This window comes from Canis lupus, chromosome 4, assembly GCF_011100685.1.
Source record: "Canis lupus familiaris isolate Mischka breed German Shepherd chromosome 4, alternate assembly UU_Cfam_GSD_1.0, whole genome shotgun sequence".
Lineage (NCBI taxonomy): Eukaryota > Metazoa > Chordata > Mammalia > Carnivora > Canidae > Canis > Canis lupus.
The window spans coordinates 5,481,492-5,499,085 of record NC_049225.1 but is presented as its reverse complement, the minus strand read 5'-3'; the positions used below and the strand labels follow the sequence as shown (position 1 = coordinate 5,499,085).

The 17,594-nt window shown below is 49.3% G+C and overlaps 1 long non-coding RNA gene across 3 annotated transcripts in view; it reads right to left on the bottom strand.

Annotated features, from left to right (window-relative positions):
• Window positions 1-382: 382 nt before the first annotated feature.
• LOC111095432 overlaps window positions 383-17,594 on the bottom strand; it is a 31,562-nt gene continuing 14,350 nt past the window's right edge. For all 3 annotated transcript variants that reach the window (XR_005357761.1, XR_005357760.1, XR_005357762.1), the window contains 4 exons: window positions 16,614-17,234; window positions 10,104-10,302; window positions 2,303-2,421; window positions 383-537 (listed from right to left, as the gene is read on the bottom strand). This is a non-coding gene — a long non-coding RNA (uncharacterized LOC111095432). The remainder of the gene's footprint in view (window positions 538-2,302; window positions 2,422-10,103; window positions 10,303-16,613; window positions 17,235-17,594) is intronic.

The window sequence follows — 17,594 nt, the reverse complement described above, 5'->3', positions numbered from 1 at the left end:
GATAAGGGAGCTAGCATCACATGGACAGGCAGGGAGGGAGGCTGGGTCTGGGGGACCACTGTAGAGAAAGAACTTTGAGGACAGATTGTCTGTGGGGTAAAAGACAAAGGTCAAAGTTGATCCAGGGCAGTAGTCTTAATCTTCATTGAGTCAAAAACCCCTTTGACATTCACATGAAGGCAGTGGGCCCCTCCCCTAGAAAATGCACGTGGCCAACTCACAAACACTGACGTCATTTCAAAGGGATGGCTCGTTCCAGGTTAGTGATCCTTGTTCTGGGAAGGAGCCTAATGGAGTGGGAACATCAGTACTGTGTATTTTTGGCTTGGAGGGCTTTCAAGACAATTGTGCACTTATTTTCAGAGAAGAGAGGAAAGCTCTCTTAAATAGAAATTTAAAATCTTATTTATTTTTAATATAAGGGAGGAGTCGCTTTCCTTTTTCTGTTTTATCTTCTGCAAATCTGACAGCAGGAGAGTCATGAACACCACAAAAACCCCTTCACAGATCCGCAGATTCCTCTAGGTTTGGAGACACCTAGACAGAAAAAGGACACAAATCCAAGTTACTGAAGGTAGAACATTTGGGGACAAAGGGCAAAAAGGAGGGGGATCGGGGTGGGTCTAAAGACATTCCAGAAAAGCTGATGTCTCAAACTCTCCAGGAAACATGAAGCTTTAATATAGCCAAGTGTGCATCCAGGATACCGAGAGTATTTGCAGATCAGGACAGTTACATAAGAAAATACCACTTAAATACACAAGAAAGATACAGGATGGGGCAGAGCTTGGTTGGGAAGAAGGTGCACTTGGGTGTCTCTGGCAAGTCCCCTTCTATCCTTCCCACAAAGATGAAGTAAATTAAGGGAAGCTAAGGCCAATAGGAGAAGAAGGCAAGGAAGACGCTTGGTAGCAGCTTCCATCTACATAGAGGAGAATCAAAAAGTCCTCAGGTCCAAATTGGAGCCCACTTTGCTTCCACCAGTTCCATTTTGTGAGAGTAGCCAAACCCCACTGACCCCTCGGGGTACGAAAATCTAGGGATGGAGTAGAGCCACCACACTGGGGTGTGTTGTAATGTGCCCGGAGCCCAGCCTTGCGACTCACACACATCGGTTTCTCCCGATGCTTCCCATGGCATTTTCTGCCCAAACATTGGCTGATCCATCAGCTTCCTTCTCAAGCACGTGATCCAGGTAGATGGGTCTTCGTGAGATGAAGCTGGGTGGGGACCGCCAGGTGAGTCTGGTCATTGGTTCTGTACACCTATTCCTGCTCTGTGCTCCATGTAGGGGTGTGTGTGTGTGTGTGTGTGTGTTTAAGGGAGAGAGAGAACAGGGTGTGGAGCACGCATGTGTGCAAACCACCAGAGCAGGGGGCAAGGGCCATAGGCTTCCTTCACTAAAACCAAGAGTTCCAAGAGGCGTCTGGGTGGCTCAGTGGCTGAGAGTCTGCCTTCGGCTCAGGGTGTGATCCTGGAGCCCTGGGATCGAGTCCCACATCGGGGTCCCCGCAGGGAGCCTGCTTCTCCCTCTGCCTATGTCTCTGTCTCTCTCTGTGTCTCTCATGAATAAATAAATAAATCTTTAAAAAAAAGTTTCCATTTATAAGCAGGTGCTCACTGTTTATATAGGCCATAGGATGGGTGGGGGGGGGCAGCTACATGTGAGCTATCTGATGCAGGTGACAATGGCTTAAGGCATTACTTCCCAGACCTTCTTGAAGCCTCCAAAGACTTTGAAGCTCCAAACAAATGGATCTCGCTGAAATCTGAGGCACCGTCTTGCGCCAGGGAGTATAACACTCTTTTGTAGGAAGGGGACAGCCGAGTTCCAGAAGAGCTTGCCTAAAATCTCTCTGTACCCCAGGATTTTAGATGGTACCACTTAAGTACTGTTTCCTCTTGGAGCCAGCCCTGCTGGCTTCCCCAAACCAGCTCTTCCCCTGCCACCACCCCCATATGCTATATGTGGAGACTGGCCAAGGACAGGGCACACATTTGAGCAAAAAAAACCTCCCAAACTGGAGCTGCTTTTCTAGAAACTTCTATTGTTGTGATGCTTCTTAGATCATGGCTGTTTAACTGGGACATACTAAAAATAATAAAAGCCAGTGGACACTGAGCATTTAATATGTGCCAGATTTGGTGCTAAGTGTTTTACATACATTACCTCATTTGTCCTTAAAACAGCCCTATGAGTGAGATACTATTATTATCCCCATTTCATGGTTGAGAAAAATCGAAGCTAGGAGTTCAGTAATTTGCCCGAAAGTCACACAGTCATGACAGAGCCGGGGCTTACCTGAGTCTGTCCGATCCGAGAGCTTCCTCTTGTACCCTCTCTGTGATACACAACAATATTCTTTTCTGGAAAGTTCCAAACCTCTTGCATTCAATCCTAGGTACCAGTAGCAGAAAAGCCTGGAAGACACAGAGGCAGGGAAACACATAGGCAACAGAAGATTGGTGGCATCAGTAGAGGGTCAAAAATCTCAAAACTCCTCATACTTGGTCACTCACACGTAGCCTGACCATGAGCAGGCACGTCCCAGCAGCCCTCCTCTCTAGAAGGGCTGGGATTCGATGACTCTCCTCAGGCCTGAGTATATGGCCCCTCTGAAATGTTTCCAGTAAATGCTTACAGCCACATTCTCTCCCTTCCATTCTTCCCATTGGCCTCTTCACGCCCCTCCCCTTTGTGACGCTTCAAGGACAGGGCTTTGCTGTGTGACCTTGACAAACCGTACCATTCTGCATCTACTTCTTCGTTTGGTTTGTAAAATGAGCAGAGTAATTCCTACCCCCTTAGAGTGGTTGTGTGAATTAACTGTGGTACAAATAATAATAATAGTAAGTGTGATGTGTCTGGCACGTAGCAGGTGATCAGAAAATGTGGGTGTTCTACTCTTTCTCTTTCCTTCTCTCTCCACTTTATATTCTCCTCCCCTTCTCTGGACAGTGGACCACAATGGCAATTTTCGACCCCCTGGATCTTCCAATCACTTCTGTGATGTCATGAGTCAAGGTCAGTGGACACGAACCATGACCACCATCTGGCACCTTCTCTTTGTAAGTAATGCATCTTGCTATCTGGGTGCTAAACTTGGTCTAGCTGCATGACGTAAACAGGTAAAAATTCGAAACTATCTTCTAAAATAATTTTATATTTTGAATTGGAAAGTAGCTTCCAAGAGCACATCTTTCTCAGATGCCACTGGGAAGGGAGGTGAAGCAAATCAGCACAGTGCAAGGAACTGCCTCAAAAGTAGCAGTTTCCCAGGTGCCTGGGTAGCTCGGTTGGTGGACTCCTGATTTCAACTCAGGTCATGATCTCAGGGTCGTGAGATCAAACCCCATGTGGGGCTCTGCACTGACTGTGGAGCCTGCTTGGGATTCTCTCTCTTTCTCTGCCCACCTCCTAAAAAAAACGTCGCAGTCCCCATTTCTGGAAAGGTTTCATCCAGTTGCACCGCACGGCTCTTCCCTCATCCCCACTGCATCCTTGGGAACCGCATGCTTGGGGGACAAGTGGGCTCTCAGCCCCCCACCTCCACTCCCATTCCCTGGCACTTTGCGACCTCCTCATGGGTGACAGCAAGTTCCATGTCACAAAGACGGCCATCCGGGTACTTGGCTGTTCCTTGGTAGACTGCGCAGACCCATGGGAACGGGCCTTCCCGCCTGGACCGTGAGAAGCAGGAGGAGGCTGAGAGCCCCGGACGGGGGAGCCGGTGGGGCCTTGCAGGCGGCCAGGCCGGGAGGGTTCTGGAGGGCCGGAAGGAGACTTGGGGACAAGAGCTCTGCCTGCGGGGTGGTGGCCGGGGTGGTGGCATCTCTCTGGTTTTCCAGGCCACGCCCTGGAATCGTCGGCGGATTCTTTCTGACGTTAGGCTGAACTTGCAGACCTTGACGGCGGCGTTGGGGGCACTCCAAGAGCAGGGCTCTAAGTATTTCCCGCAAACCACATTCCACAGAGCCCTGGACTTGGCAGAGTCACCTCGGGAGCCCCTGAGGGGGCGTGGTTCACCCTTCACTTCTGAGAACCCTCCTCATCTCCAAGGACAGCAGATCCTCTTTCATCTGCTTTAGGTATTGGAGTTCCTCGTTGGATTTCATGTCAGGAAGAGCTCGGCCACCAGGAAAAGCTTGAAAGCCTTTGCCTAGATGGTGTCCAAGGTCACTGACCTCAATATGAAGGTGACCCGGGGCACCCTGGCTCTTCCTGGGAACCCAGTCAGCCCCAGGGAAGCGCCCCAGGCTTATGCGGCTCAGAGAGGCTGCCCTCCCAGCCCCGACAAGTAGGATGGCAGCTCATAGCACAGCCGAGCTGAAAGCTGTGATTTTCATTTTTAAAAGCTTAAGAAAAAATGCACAGGGGCCAAATGTACAGGAACTTCTGCTAAGGACCTGCTATGTTAACTGCAGATCGTCTTCTCATGAGCCCTGAAAATGGATCCTGGGAGCACATGACAAAAACCCCATACATCTAACCATAAGTTGGTGTTCTAAGAGTGTCCCCCACTCCCCTGCAAGGATGCTCCCCACCACTATTCTTGGGTTCTTGCTTGGGTGGCTAAGGAGTCAGGCTATGGAGGGGTCAGGGGTGACCCACTTTGGTCCTGGGTTTTTTTAAAGATTTTATTTATTTATTTGAGAGAGAGAGAGCGAGCTATGGGTCAAGATAGCTCAAGCAGGAAGGAAAGGGAGAAGCAGGCTCCCTGCTCGATTCCAGGGCCTGAGGATCATGACCTGAGCCAAAGGCAGACACTTAACTGAGCCACCCAGGTGCCCCTTGGTCTTAATTTACCAAGGATGAGGTACAGAAGTTCACCCAGGACAAAGCCAGGCCTAAGAGAAGGATATTCTCTAGGCTCAGATTAGGAATCCCAGACCCAGGGAGAGACAGTTCCAGGACACTACAGCTCCGGATGGTATCCCAGGGTCATTGGGTCCCTGGGTCCTCCTTCCTGGGGTTCCGCCCTGAGTCCAGTCCGAAGCCGCATGTGTTAGCATAATCGGAAACACAGTCCCTGCCAGCTCTTTGCCAGGCTGGACAGAGCAGCATTCACAGATCACTGCCCTGAAGAAGTTGATGAAAGGCAACTACGCCACAAGCAAACTCCCTGTCACTCCCCAGGGCCTGCAGTGCTCCAGGACTCCCAGAGATTGACACCCTAGCTGCTCAGACCCCCAACATGCTCTCTTTCTTTCCGCCTCATCCATGTCACTCTTTTGAAGCTCTGCTCCTATTCCATGACCACTTAGATCTTAATAGCCTTCTCTCGCATGTCCCCTCCTTCCTTCCAAATGAGAAGCAGGTATAAATGCTGGGCCTGCATTTGTCAAAACCAACAGGAAGGTGGGATACATGTCTGGGAGGGCTGATGAGAGAGAGGGAGAGGGGGAGGGAGAGACGGATGACACTCTAGGGCTGGAGCTTACATACTCTAAGGGAGGGGGGAGAAGAGGTGTGCCGGGTTTATAAGGTAGTGGAGAGGTGGGCTGGGGTCCCCGCACATCCCCCAGGCCAGGGCACTGTGGGGCCAGGGCTCAGAGGCTCCTCACAGCTGGAGTACAGTCACTCACTACCTTCACCTGACAGCACCAACTTGGGGCTATTTCTCCCCTTTCCCGTTACTCCTGGATGGCAAATATAGGTGGATATATTGTACTATGCGAGCACTCAAGGCGTGTGCATGTGAGCATGTATGTGTGTGTACCCTTACAATCAAAACGTATCCTCTGTCGTTAAAACAAGTAAAATAAAAACAGTATTAATTATGTTTTGGATTGATTCACAGAGATCTGGGAGCATAATTTCAATAAAAACTAGACTTGTGACTCCAATGCTTCATTCTTATTTGAATTTTAACATAATTTTTCAACCGTTCCGCCAGACCAGCATTTGGCCAGATTGACAGCTTTCGAAAGCTAAAATCTTTCCAATCTTCTCCCTACTTATAGAGGCTTGGGATGCTGGGGCTCAGGCTTGATGGCCTCCCAACATGCGTGCTCCTCCCTCATCATTTTCTGTGGCTTCCTGCCTCACAGCCAGCCCCCACAAGGGCGAGATGCTCCTGAACATGGCAGCAGATCTGCCTTTGAGTCCATGTGTATGGGGTGCTGCTTGCTTCTTGCCTCTTTCAGTGTGCTCCGGGTCCCGTGACCCCATTCACAGAGCTCTAGGCCAAGTCCATTCTTTTCTTCCACCCTCACTGCTCACCAGACCTTCCTGGGGCAGGCAAGGGGCTGTTGCCTGGGACAATGACAGTGACTCCCTCTTATCCTCACTTGTAAGCCCCTTCTGAAGACCTAGGAAAGATCCAACTATCCCTGGAAACTGCCCGGGGTAGGGACACGGGAAACTCTGCTTGTTAATGGATTGACCCAAGAATCCCAAATTCTGTAACCCCTGTGACAACCAAACCATCAGGTACCCCTTGACTTCCTCATTGTTGGGAAATAAAGTTTGTAGCATATATACATCTAGATCTCCTCATCTAGACATATAGAAAATATAGGTTTACCTGTTACGGAGCTCACACACATACATGTACTTTACATATATATATTAAGCAACAGAGACCTCCCCCATACCCCCCCCACACACACAACCACCATCCCCTAAGGGCTCCATAGCCCCACATGTGTCAATCATCACTGGCTCCCAAATGCCCCCCTTGCCTCCATACGTCAGCTGTGTGCATTCATAATTGTATTTGCTGCAACCCCGGATATATTCCTGACAGGAGAATGCTTTCCTTTTGACTAGGTGTCAGCAAAACCAGAATTTTCTCCATATGATTTTACACATCTGATAACTGAAAGAACTCTCTGCAGTCCAGATTCTGGCTTCACACATTGCAAATTCTGCTTCTGCTGTGCTATCGATCTGGTTCTGGATGCGGATGCCGCAGGATCTACATACACTGGGTATGCGCCCAGGCCCTGCACCTCCACATGGCAATGCCACAGGAGCCAGCACAGGGCCTGTAGGGGTATTCGTGGGAGCCATTTCTATACCAGAACAGTGAGTAATACCTTAATGTATGCTGAGGAGACTGCAAACTGCATAAATATCTTACTAAAGCCAAATTAAGTGTCTCCCCAACTCACTGTTCCCTTAGCCAGATCCGCAAGATGCTCAAAACCACTTCAACACCCTAAGAAACTAATGAAGCACGTGGAGGGAAAGTTAAGGTGGAAAAAAAAGACAAAAACCTTAACCTACTTACCCTGCTTTTGCCAATTTTGCAAAACATACACCCAAGTGACCTGATAGCTTCAGCGCCTCCAAGTCCGCAGAAGGGATGTTGCACGTGTGGGGGGTCCTGACCCTTCAAATTTATTAACCTCACAGTCAAGCCACCACCACAAGTAGGACTTGGCCGCCGTTGATACAAGGGATGAAGGAAATCAAGTGTTCCCACTGCAAGGCAGAGCTTGAGCAAAGACGTGGAAAGCTCAGGATTGTGAGTGTTGAGCAGGAAAAAGCTCATTTGGCAGGAGAGTTGTGGGCAAGATATGAGGCAGAGGAGGGAGATCTAAAAGGCAGGCCAAGCGCAAAGCACAGAGGTGGCAAATGTGGGAGTAGGACGTCATAACGTCAACTATATAGCAGGAAGGTTTGACTCGCGCACCCAAGGCCGAGGGCAGGGACTGTCCCTCTCAGTGCCTGGGTTGGGGTGGGTGGATGGGAGACAGGGAGGCCAGCCCAGGAGCATCGGCTGCTCTGTTCTGTATTTCAGAATTCTCTGGGACAGGAACAGAAGGGTGTTGGGCAGAAACACACGCTCACCGACTCGCCAGCTCTGAGGCAGTGCCCACTCCTCTTCCTGCCCTGCCCTGGTTCCCCATTACATGTGACATGAGCTCTTCTCTCTGAATCCTGACCGCTCGGATCTGTCCTCACTCTGCGGGTCCCCATCTCTGGAATTGCACTCTGCACCTCCTCATGGTCCTCCCAGGGCACTGAGTCTCAGGAACACGGTCCTGCCCTGACCTCGCCTCCGCGGGGTACCATTTCTGCCAACCTTCTGAGACCAGGAGGCAAGAGGAGGCTGTGGCTTCTTTCAGTTGTAGCAACTGAGTATATTGGCAACCAACTGTGCAGATGGCAAGGAGGGGGGATGGCTCAAAGAGGATGCCAGTGCACACAGGTGGAAGGAAGAATGTGCGTTTAGCTGAAGGAGCAGCACATGGTGTGGGAATCAATGCACTTCATCGTGAATGTGTCCCATTAGAGGAGAGTAGCATCTCCTATTTGCCAGCCAGCAGCTTCGTTTTAGAGCTTTATGTTCTTGAGCTTTGATCATGGAGAAGTTGGGGTGTCTCCTTTAGGTTTTGGCGCTGCTCCCCTGTCCCGCCACCTACACTTTCTTCCCAGGTGATCTGACATGTGCTCTGGTTTTAACACCAGGTTTACACAGAGGCCTGGGCCTCTGCTATCAACTATATACTCATTAACAGGGGCTGGCACTGGCAGGGCACCCGCTATCGTTGGGTATTCTTTGTGGCCAGCGCCCATTCCGACTGGCTGGTATCCCTGTCCACAGTGAATTTTTTTTTATTGCGGAAAATGCATATAACTTAAAATTGACCATTTTAACCATTTTTAACAGTACATTTTGGTGCCATTAAGGATATTCACATTGCTGGGCAACCATCACCATCAGGTTTCTCTAGAACTTTTTCATATTCCCAAGCTGAAACTACATCCATGAAATGTAAATTCCCCATTCCCTCTTCACCGGCCCCTGGCAACCACCATTCTACTTCCTGTCTCTATGAATTTGCCTATTCTAGGTCCCTCACATAAGTGGAATCATACAGTATTTGTCTTCTTGTGACCGGCTTATTTCGCTTAGCATCACATTGATTCTACCATGATGCAGCATGGGCCAGAATTTCCTTCCTTCTTAAGATTGAATAATATCCCATTATATATACGTACCACATTTTGTTGAACCATTCACCTATTTTTTTAAGATTTTATTTATTTATTCATGAGAGGGACAGAGAGTGAGAGGCAGAGACACAGGCAGAGGGAGAAGCAGGCTCCCTGTGGGGAGCCCGATGCGGGACTTGATCCCGGGTCCCGGGATCACGCTCTGAGCTAGAGATAGACACTCAACTGCTGAGCCACCCAGGCATCCCGATCCATTCATCTATTGATGGACACTTGGGTGTTTCCATCCCTTGGCTGTTGTGAATAGTACTGGTATGAACATGGTTGTACAAACATCTCTTTGAGTCCCTGCTTTCCGATCTTTGGGGCATATGCTTAGAAGTAGAGTTGCTAGATCATATGATAATTCTGTGTTTGACTTTTTGAGAAACTGTTGAATATTTTTAATATCACACTTGTTATAAAATAGATACAATTGCTACTCAACATCTCCACTTGGGTGTCTAGTCAGCATCTCAAAGTCAAGATCCCCGAAACCAAAATCTTAATTTGCCCCAGTGCTCCCCACTTCTATGGATGGACTCACCACACAGGCAAGGCTAAAACCCTTGGCATCACCAGTGGTTCTCACTTTCTCTCACTCCCCACATCTAACCTTCCAGAAGATCCTAGAAGCTCTACTCTCAAAATAGAGCTGGGACCAAATCCCTTCTGGCAAGGGATCCCACTGCCATCATTGGACCCCATGCATCATTACCCTGACTGTGCAACAGCCTCCTAAAACATCTCCACTTTTTGTCCTTCCACCATCTAGCTTCACGCAGTTGCTATGGGCATTCGTTCAGAATGTCAACTAGATGACTTCACTCCTCTAATCAAAGCTTCCAATGGCTTCTCATCATAATTAGAGAAAGAGTCCCACAAAAGTCCCAAGTCATGACCATGATGAGACGACCCATTCCATGGCCTCCCGTCCTACCCCTCTGGCTCACATCTGGCCCCACTGGCCTTGACTCTTCTTCAAACATCCACTGGGTCCTGCCTTGGGGCCTTTACCCTGCAAGGTGCTTCTCACAAATCATCAGACTAAATCAAGAGGGATCACCCAACAATCATGTCTAAGACAGATGCTCCAGCCTGCAGTCTGCTGATTCTGCTTCCCTTCTGCTCACACACTCAGGACTCCCCAACTTACATTATCTGATTGTTTAGTGGCTGGATGTCTAGAAGGAGCTGTCGTTCTTCTAGAGTATAATTAGGGCAGCGAGAGGTCAGACGGCTGTAACCCCAGGGCATGGAATAGTATTGGCCACCGAGCTTAGAACTCCGCGTGACAAAGGCCCTTCCAATCATGAGGCTCACGGGCACATCTTTTTCTCCAGGCTGGTTCAGATCTGTGGACACAGGGAGAAGAGAAAGTGCTGAAATCCACTGCTGAGACACATGGGCAGATTTAGTCAGTGCTTTGGGATTCTGGGCGTCTGTGTCTAGTGACTCTGAACTTGTGGGGTCAGAGCCAGCCCTGTCAGCAGAGGGGGGAGAGCACATAGAGGTGACTTTAAGTGCCTTAGGAAGGCCTCAGGTGCACAAACAGCTTCATCACTAACTAACCTACTGTCACAGCTTAAGTTTTGCCATTAGTAATTATTTTATTTGCTTACACAAACCTTAAATCCATTTGACTCATGAGAAACCCAGGCATTCAGTCATCCAGCCTGTGTAGCAGGGCTGGAGCTCTGTCTGAGCTCTGCCCCCTGACCTCCCCCTGAATGTGATTATTCTGAAACAGCTCTGCACAGCTCTGTCCTAATACGATGTATTCTTCATAATGCTCAGTTTTCAAGCTATGGAATGAAGGGAATGGATGCTTAAGGAGGGACAGAGGGTCATGTCTGGAGAGACAGAATCAAGGACGGCCTCCAAATTGCTACCTGGCTGCTTTGGGCCTAAATAATCTTTGTTCTGAGGGCCAGCACTTTGGTGTAAACCTGGCATTGGGAAGTGCTATGGCCTGATGACAAATAGCCCTAACTGAGAAGCACTTGGAGCATTTTGGAAAGAAATGGTTGCATTGAAGAGGGCCAGTTCTTGGTCATGTAGTGGCACCTCGGTTTATTCTTCCAGAAGCTCATCTCCCCTATTCTAGTCACCTGGCCTTTCAAAGTGGTCATTTGGTTCAGCTCTATATAGACTATGTTGCTCAAACAAGTGTGCTTTTGAGAGTAGAAGGCAGAGTATTTAGTTATGCTAGAATAATGGCAGGGGCGGGATTGTCCAGGCCAACAGGAGGCCAAGTCCCCTAGTCATCTCTTCTGACCATGAGGGATTGAGTCATGATCTAGCATTTTAATGTACCAAATAAGAAGAGTCCCCAGCCTCTCCTGCAGGGTTCAGCCTCGCCATGGGCACTGGCCTCCTGGCCTCCCCTGTTCTGCCCATGACCCTGGGTCTAACCCTTGCATTTTCCCTAGAGGCCTAAGTTCTCCCCTGGGTCTCTAGCATCACCTATCAGCATAGGAAAGCCTGTTTCACCTACTCTTTCCTGACCACCATTGGTTTTCCTGGGTGCTCCCCTTCATGAGGACCTCTTTGGGGGGTTGTGTATACTCACTAGTCCTGAGAAATGGCTTGACAGTCTGGCGGTGGAGCCTGTCTTTTCTGTCTTTTCTGGTGTTGCTCTAAGTCCTTGGCCACAGTCTTTGAACAAACCTCTTCAGGAGGGAACTACTTACACTGATCTGTTTAAAATTGGTTCCCACACCCTAAGGAGTTGCTGAGCGCACTGGGGCTGCTGAATACAACTTGGCTAAGATCAAAGTTAGAACTTGCTGAGGCTTTATGTCTGCAACTACCCAGAAATCCTTTTTGTGTTCCCCGGTGATCAGCAGAGATGGTGAGCAAGTAAGTGTTCAAGGAGCAGCAAGCCCCAAGGAACACCTTCCGCAGCTCGTTTTCTACAGCCTCTGTCAATGGACCGATCCCACCGCAGCCCAGCACATAGTAGGTGCTCAGTAAACATCTCCAGAGCTATTGCCCAATCATCTCCATGGGCCTGGATTTGTTGGGTCAATGCTGTGGTCTGGGGCTTCACAGAAAATTCTGCAACATCAGCGCTCTTAGAGAAAGAGCTTAGTGGAAAAAATGATCAAATCCAGTCCCCTCATTGGTTTCAGGTAAGAAAGCCAGGTGAGGGCCCCAAGAGGTGAAGTGACCTGTCCAATCTCACTAATGTCAGAGGCAATACTAGGCTTGGGCCTCCCGACTGCTCCTCTGTCCACACCACGTGGCCACAGGCCAGCTGGCTCTCTGACACCATGACTCACCTGATGTCTCAGAACTGTGATCCAGAGGCTCAGGCTCAGCACCAGACACCCCAGCTCTGGCCTGTAACCTTGGCACCATGGTTGTCCATACTCCTTCATGGCTCCCTGCCCAGCAAAATTACTCTCTGCCTCCTCTTGGTGTGATTCATCCCCCTGGCCCACTGACACCCTGTCCCTTTCCCCACTGGATTCCTGTTGGCTTGAGATGTACCTGCCTTCCTGCCCATTTTACCAGGAATGATATCTTTTTCATTTTCCTTCCTCTAATGCTTCAATGATACCTACCACTCATATATTATGTGAATGAACAACTTGCTGTGTGACCATAGGCCAATTGTTCACCATCTCTGGGCTTTCTCTTGGATCTAAAAAATAAATATGATGCTGCTAACCTGGCACATAGCATGGCCATGCTCTGATATGTATGTTATTGTGCAAATATCTTGGAAATACAGAACCTGACTATGGTCCTCAACAGTAAATGCCTTGTGCTGAGAGCATTTCTTGGAGTTCTTGAAAGGGGACTTTTCTATCTAAGATGAAAGAAACAGAGGGTGGCTCTGAGCCGTCCTAAGCTATGTATACTCTGTGTCTGAGCACCCAGCCTGGAGCCCAGCGTCGGCTTCAGGGAGGGGTGGGGGAAGGAAGGAACTTGTGTAGGTCTAGGGGTGAAGACGTCATGTGTAGACACTCCTCTCTGAGGGGCCCCCAAGTGCTCCTTCTCAGAGTCTGTCCAGGCTACCTGCCCCCAGTGCTGGCTGGCGAGGGCCACAGCCTTCTTCCTCAGCTGGGCTCCCATTGCTGCAGATGGAGCTGGGAGTTGCTTTTAATTAGAGACACTCTTTTCCTGTTTTCCATTGGCGGCTGCTTTCTGAGTTTCCTGCACACCCTCTGTTGCTTCCCGAAAGCATTTTTTTTTTTTTTTTAAAGAATCCAAACTAAAAAAAAAAAAAAAAAAAAAAAGAATCCAAACTGTTTGGAGTAAGAAAAGAGAAAGCTATCATTATGTGAGCTGCATGGTGGCTTCTGCTGGCTTCCCGGTCATTTGGAGGTGGTCAAAAAGATGACTCTAGTGTCCAGGCATGGCCTGGGGAGCTTAGTACCACCTTCTCCTTCCCAGGCCACCAGCTCTGTTTGCCCATATTGAGTACCTGCTATGTGCCAGGCCTACAGATAAACCAACATGGTCTCAACCAGAAGCTCTTAGGTCTAGAAACTTGACTAATTGCACTCATGCCACGACAGAGGTATAGACCGTGCTCCCCTCGGCACAGAGCAGGGCCAAGGAGAAAGCAACAAGAGAATATCTGGCCCAGTGGGTTGTCTTCCCTAGGGCCTCACAGGGAAAACACAGCCCCACCAGGCTCTGATCTGGATTAGAACCTGCCCCCTCACATAGCTGGTGGAGGCCACATTCACTTAGCACACAAGGGATTCTGGGAGAGCTACCAGATTTAGCAAACAAAAATACAGTGTGCCCAGTTAAATGTGGGCTTCAAACAAGCGGTACATAATTGTTCAGCATAAATATGTCCTAAATATTTCATGGGACATACTTATCTTAACATAGTATTTAGGGCCTATTTGCACTGAAAATGATTCATTGTTGATCTGAAATTCACATTTAACTGGGCATCCTGTGTTTTATCTGGCAACTCTTTTCCCAGGTCAACAGAGAGTCCCAGACCATAAACCAAAGAAGTCCACTCTATCCGGCAGTGGGTTACATGGGATGCATCACACTTGGGGGAAGAGCAGCAAAACCAGGAGAAAGAAAGGGACAAGTGGCCTCCATGTATCAGCAGGATGAAAAAAAAACAGGGTTCTAATCACAGAAGCATCCACATTGTAGGTACCGAGGCTTGTTTGAAACCATCAATATCCAAGGGGAAAGTGACAGAGATGATCGCAGGCCAGGCCTGCTGCTCACCAGGAGGAGGAGGAGGAGGAGGAGGAGAAGGAGGAGGAGGAAGGATGGTGGCTACTTACGAGAATGCAAGCCTTAGTCCAGTAATTCCCAGCCGTTTTGCTACTGCTGTTCCTATCATGGTCTATTTTGATGCGTAATCCAGCCCAACCCGAAATATGTGTCCTATGGCTGACATCGTTAACTTTCCCTTAGCGCAAGTGTGATTCTGTTTGAGAATGGTTTCTGAATATAGAGAACTCTCTGACATCAAAAGAGTAAGATCAGAATGTCTGCTGAGCGTGGAGCCTGCCGCGGGGCTCCAACCCACGACTCTGAGATCATGACCTGAGCTGACAGTGAGAGTTGGACGCTTGATCGACTGAGCTGCCCCTAAAGGTTGTCAAAAAAAAAAATGTTTAAATTAAAAACAAGGGATCCCTGGGTGGCGCAGCGGTTTGGCGCCTGCCATTGGCCCAGGGCGCGATTCTGGAGACCCGGGATCGAATCCCACATCGGGCTCCCGGTGCATGGAGCCTGCTTCTCCCTCTGACTATGTCTCTGCCTCTCTCTCTCTCTCTGTGACTATCATAAATAAATAAAAATAAAATAAAAATTAAAAAATAATAAATTAAAAAAAAATTGCTGAGACTTTCTGAAAAGAAAAGAAAAAAAATGTCTGCCAGGGCAACCAGAAAGTTCTAGAAGATCACTGAAGGAGATCTGGGAATGGGAAGTGAGATGAGGAGGGCAAAGCCTCAACCCTCCGGAGTTCCTTCCTGGGGTAAGAGGCCAAGTGGAGTCTAGAAGAAGAGAAGCAACCCCCAAACCAGCCCTGGCTGGGCTGGGAGTGGTCCGTATGGAGGAGAGAGGCCTCAGGCCCCGGGCAGTGCCGACACATCCCTGCTTCTCAGGAGGAAGAAGGTGCAGCCTGCTCTTACCTCTAATTTGCTTTCTGGACTGTGAGGAGCTCTCCCACGGTTTCTTCTGTGTGTTTTATTGTTGTTGTTTTTATAGAGGGGAGTGGGGGAGGGCCAGAGGGAGAGAGAGAGTCTCAAGCAGGCTCCACATCCCGCAAGGAGCCCAATGGGGGACTCGATCCCATGACCCTGATATCATAAACCGCAGCCGAAACCAAGAGTCGGCCGTTCCACCACTGAGCCGCCCGGGCGCCCCTGCCCCCGGGGGTTTCCTCTATGTAAACGATCATCAACAGTGCCCTGGGCCTACACATTGCACAGACCAGGCCTGATATTTTAAACCCTTTCCGTTCACGGAGCATTTTATGCTTGGCTTTGTTCTGCTCTCCAATTTCCTACTTCACCAGCGGGGCTCTGAAGAGTCGCACGTGGTCGATAGGGAAGTGCCGTCTGAGCAGCTCTAAGAGGCCATCCCCTCTTTGCACATCTCTAGTTTCGGGCGAGGAGATCAATTATAGGCTTTTACATAAGAAGGCTAATGCGTTTTCAAAGCAGGCAGATCGCCCTCCCATGTTTTGACAGTTTGGCTTTAGTTGAAATATAATTAAACTTTTCTAAGACAAGGGCTTTGAAACTCCATCTACACACTGTTTACATGTCTTTTTTCTTTTTTTCTTTTTTTTTTTTTTTTTTGCTTGAGAGTTGGGTTCTTACTTGCTGCAGTACAATTAATTCGCCCTTCACCTTCTGCACTCAAAACAAACACTGGTTTTCAGCGTTGAGCTTTTATACTCTGCATAGCTGAGAGTGGAAAAAATAACATCTGAAACAGGATGGGCTTTTGATGCTACCTCCTTATGACAGACACGTTTGAAAACCACCGCTGGTGAGTCACTCACATTCTGTGCATACCCTCTCCAAGGAGCAGGAAGTGTGGGTATTTGAAACCCTTAGGCCATGAGAAGTTTTCAGATGCGTTTTAAGGATTGGCCAGCAACCCCTCCCAAGCACGAGCGTGCAGTGGCCTTGCTAAGTGTGGACCAGCCTTCCGCCAGCCTCTCTTCCTTTGTTCTCCTTGCCCTGGTTTTGCTTTTCTGCTAGCAAGCCAGGTCTGTTAAGTACAGAGCTAGCGAATTTATAAAACCAACAAAAACATTAAAAAAAAAAAAAATCGGCAATGACAACAATCAGAGCCTGGCGGTTGGTAGGGCGGGTGGGGGCAGGCAGATGGTGCAACAAGATGTCCCCAGGCGGCTCGCTGGGGACCCAGCCTTGTGGCTCTGTGGCCAAAAAGAAATAAAGAAGTCGGGTCCCAGCCAGTGCTTTCACTTCTAACCCGACTCATCAGCTGTGGGTAATGAGTCCCCACGCCTCTGCTTCACTATCTCCAAAGGCCAGAAGAACAAGAAAGGGGATGGGGTAGGGGTGGGGGGCTGGGGGGATACAACTGAACTAAACTGAAAGGACTTTAGATGAGAGATTTAAAAAAGAAAGAAAACAAGAACTTGGTGGAAATGAGCCAGATGTTGCCATGAAAGAAGTTCTTAAATCCTAACCTTGTTTGGGGAAAGGAAGGAGTCCCAGGGAAGGATGAGTTTCTGAGGATGATGAGCCCCCAGAGGGAGACCTTGGCGTCCCCCGTGTGGATGGAAGTCTTTCCAGAACATCAGCGTCTGATATCACCAGAGGGAGTGATCTGGAGGGTGGTGGATTCACGGGACCATCCACTTTGCGTTTACGCTTGTGTTGCTACTGATGGTTGTCTGAAAGCGAAGGAATCGTGTGGGAGGCAGAAGCCCAGCCTTGAGCACTGGTGGTGGTCCAGGAACGTGGGAAGAATCCCGAACCCACTGGAGCTGTGTCCGCCACAGGAGCAGCCCGAATGCTGCAGGCCACGAAGGCCAGCTGCCTCCCAATCCTAAGAGAACCTAAAGTCTTCATTGATGAAAAACATCCCTGGAGTCTTAACCAGCAGCTCCGGGAGAGGTGAGATGGCTGGTGGCGTCATGCAGTCCTGGACAAGCTGATGGAGAAACGCACACTCCTCGGGTTAGCACAGTGCGGGCTCGTGGGGTGTCCAAGCACAGCACGGGCAGTTCTGAGCACCTGGGATCAGTCACCAAGGCAGCACGTGGGACACACAAGGAATAGCTTGGTGTGTCCTCTCCCCGCTGCAGCTGAAACAAATCACCATGTATTTAGCGGCTTAAATAACATACATCCGTCATCTTACAAGTCCTGTAGGATAGAGGTCTGACTCGGGGCTCACTGGGCTAGATTTGAGGCGGGATGGCGGGGCTGGGTTCCTCCTCAGAGCTCTAGGGAGAACCTGTGTCCTCCCCTCCCATCTTTTTGAGGTCACCTACATGCCGTGGCTCGTGGCCTCCTTACTCCTTGCTGCACTTTTCTTCTATGGCCATGCCTCCTCTGGCTCTCTCCTCTTCTGCCCCCCTCCCCTGGTAAGGACCCTTGTGGGGTCCCCCCCACTGGGTCCACCTGGAGAATCCAAGACAGCCTCCCACTCCTAAAGTCAGCTG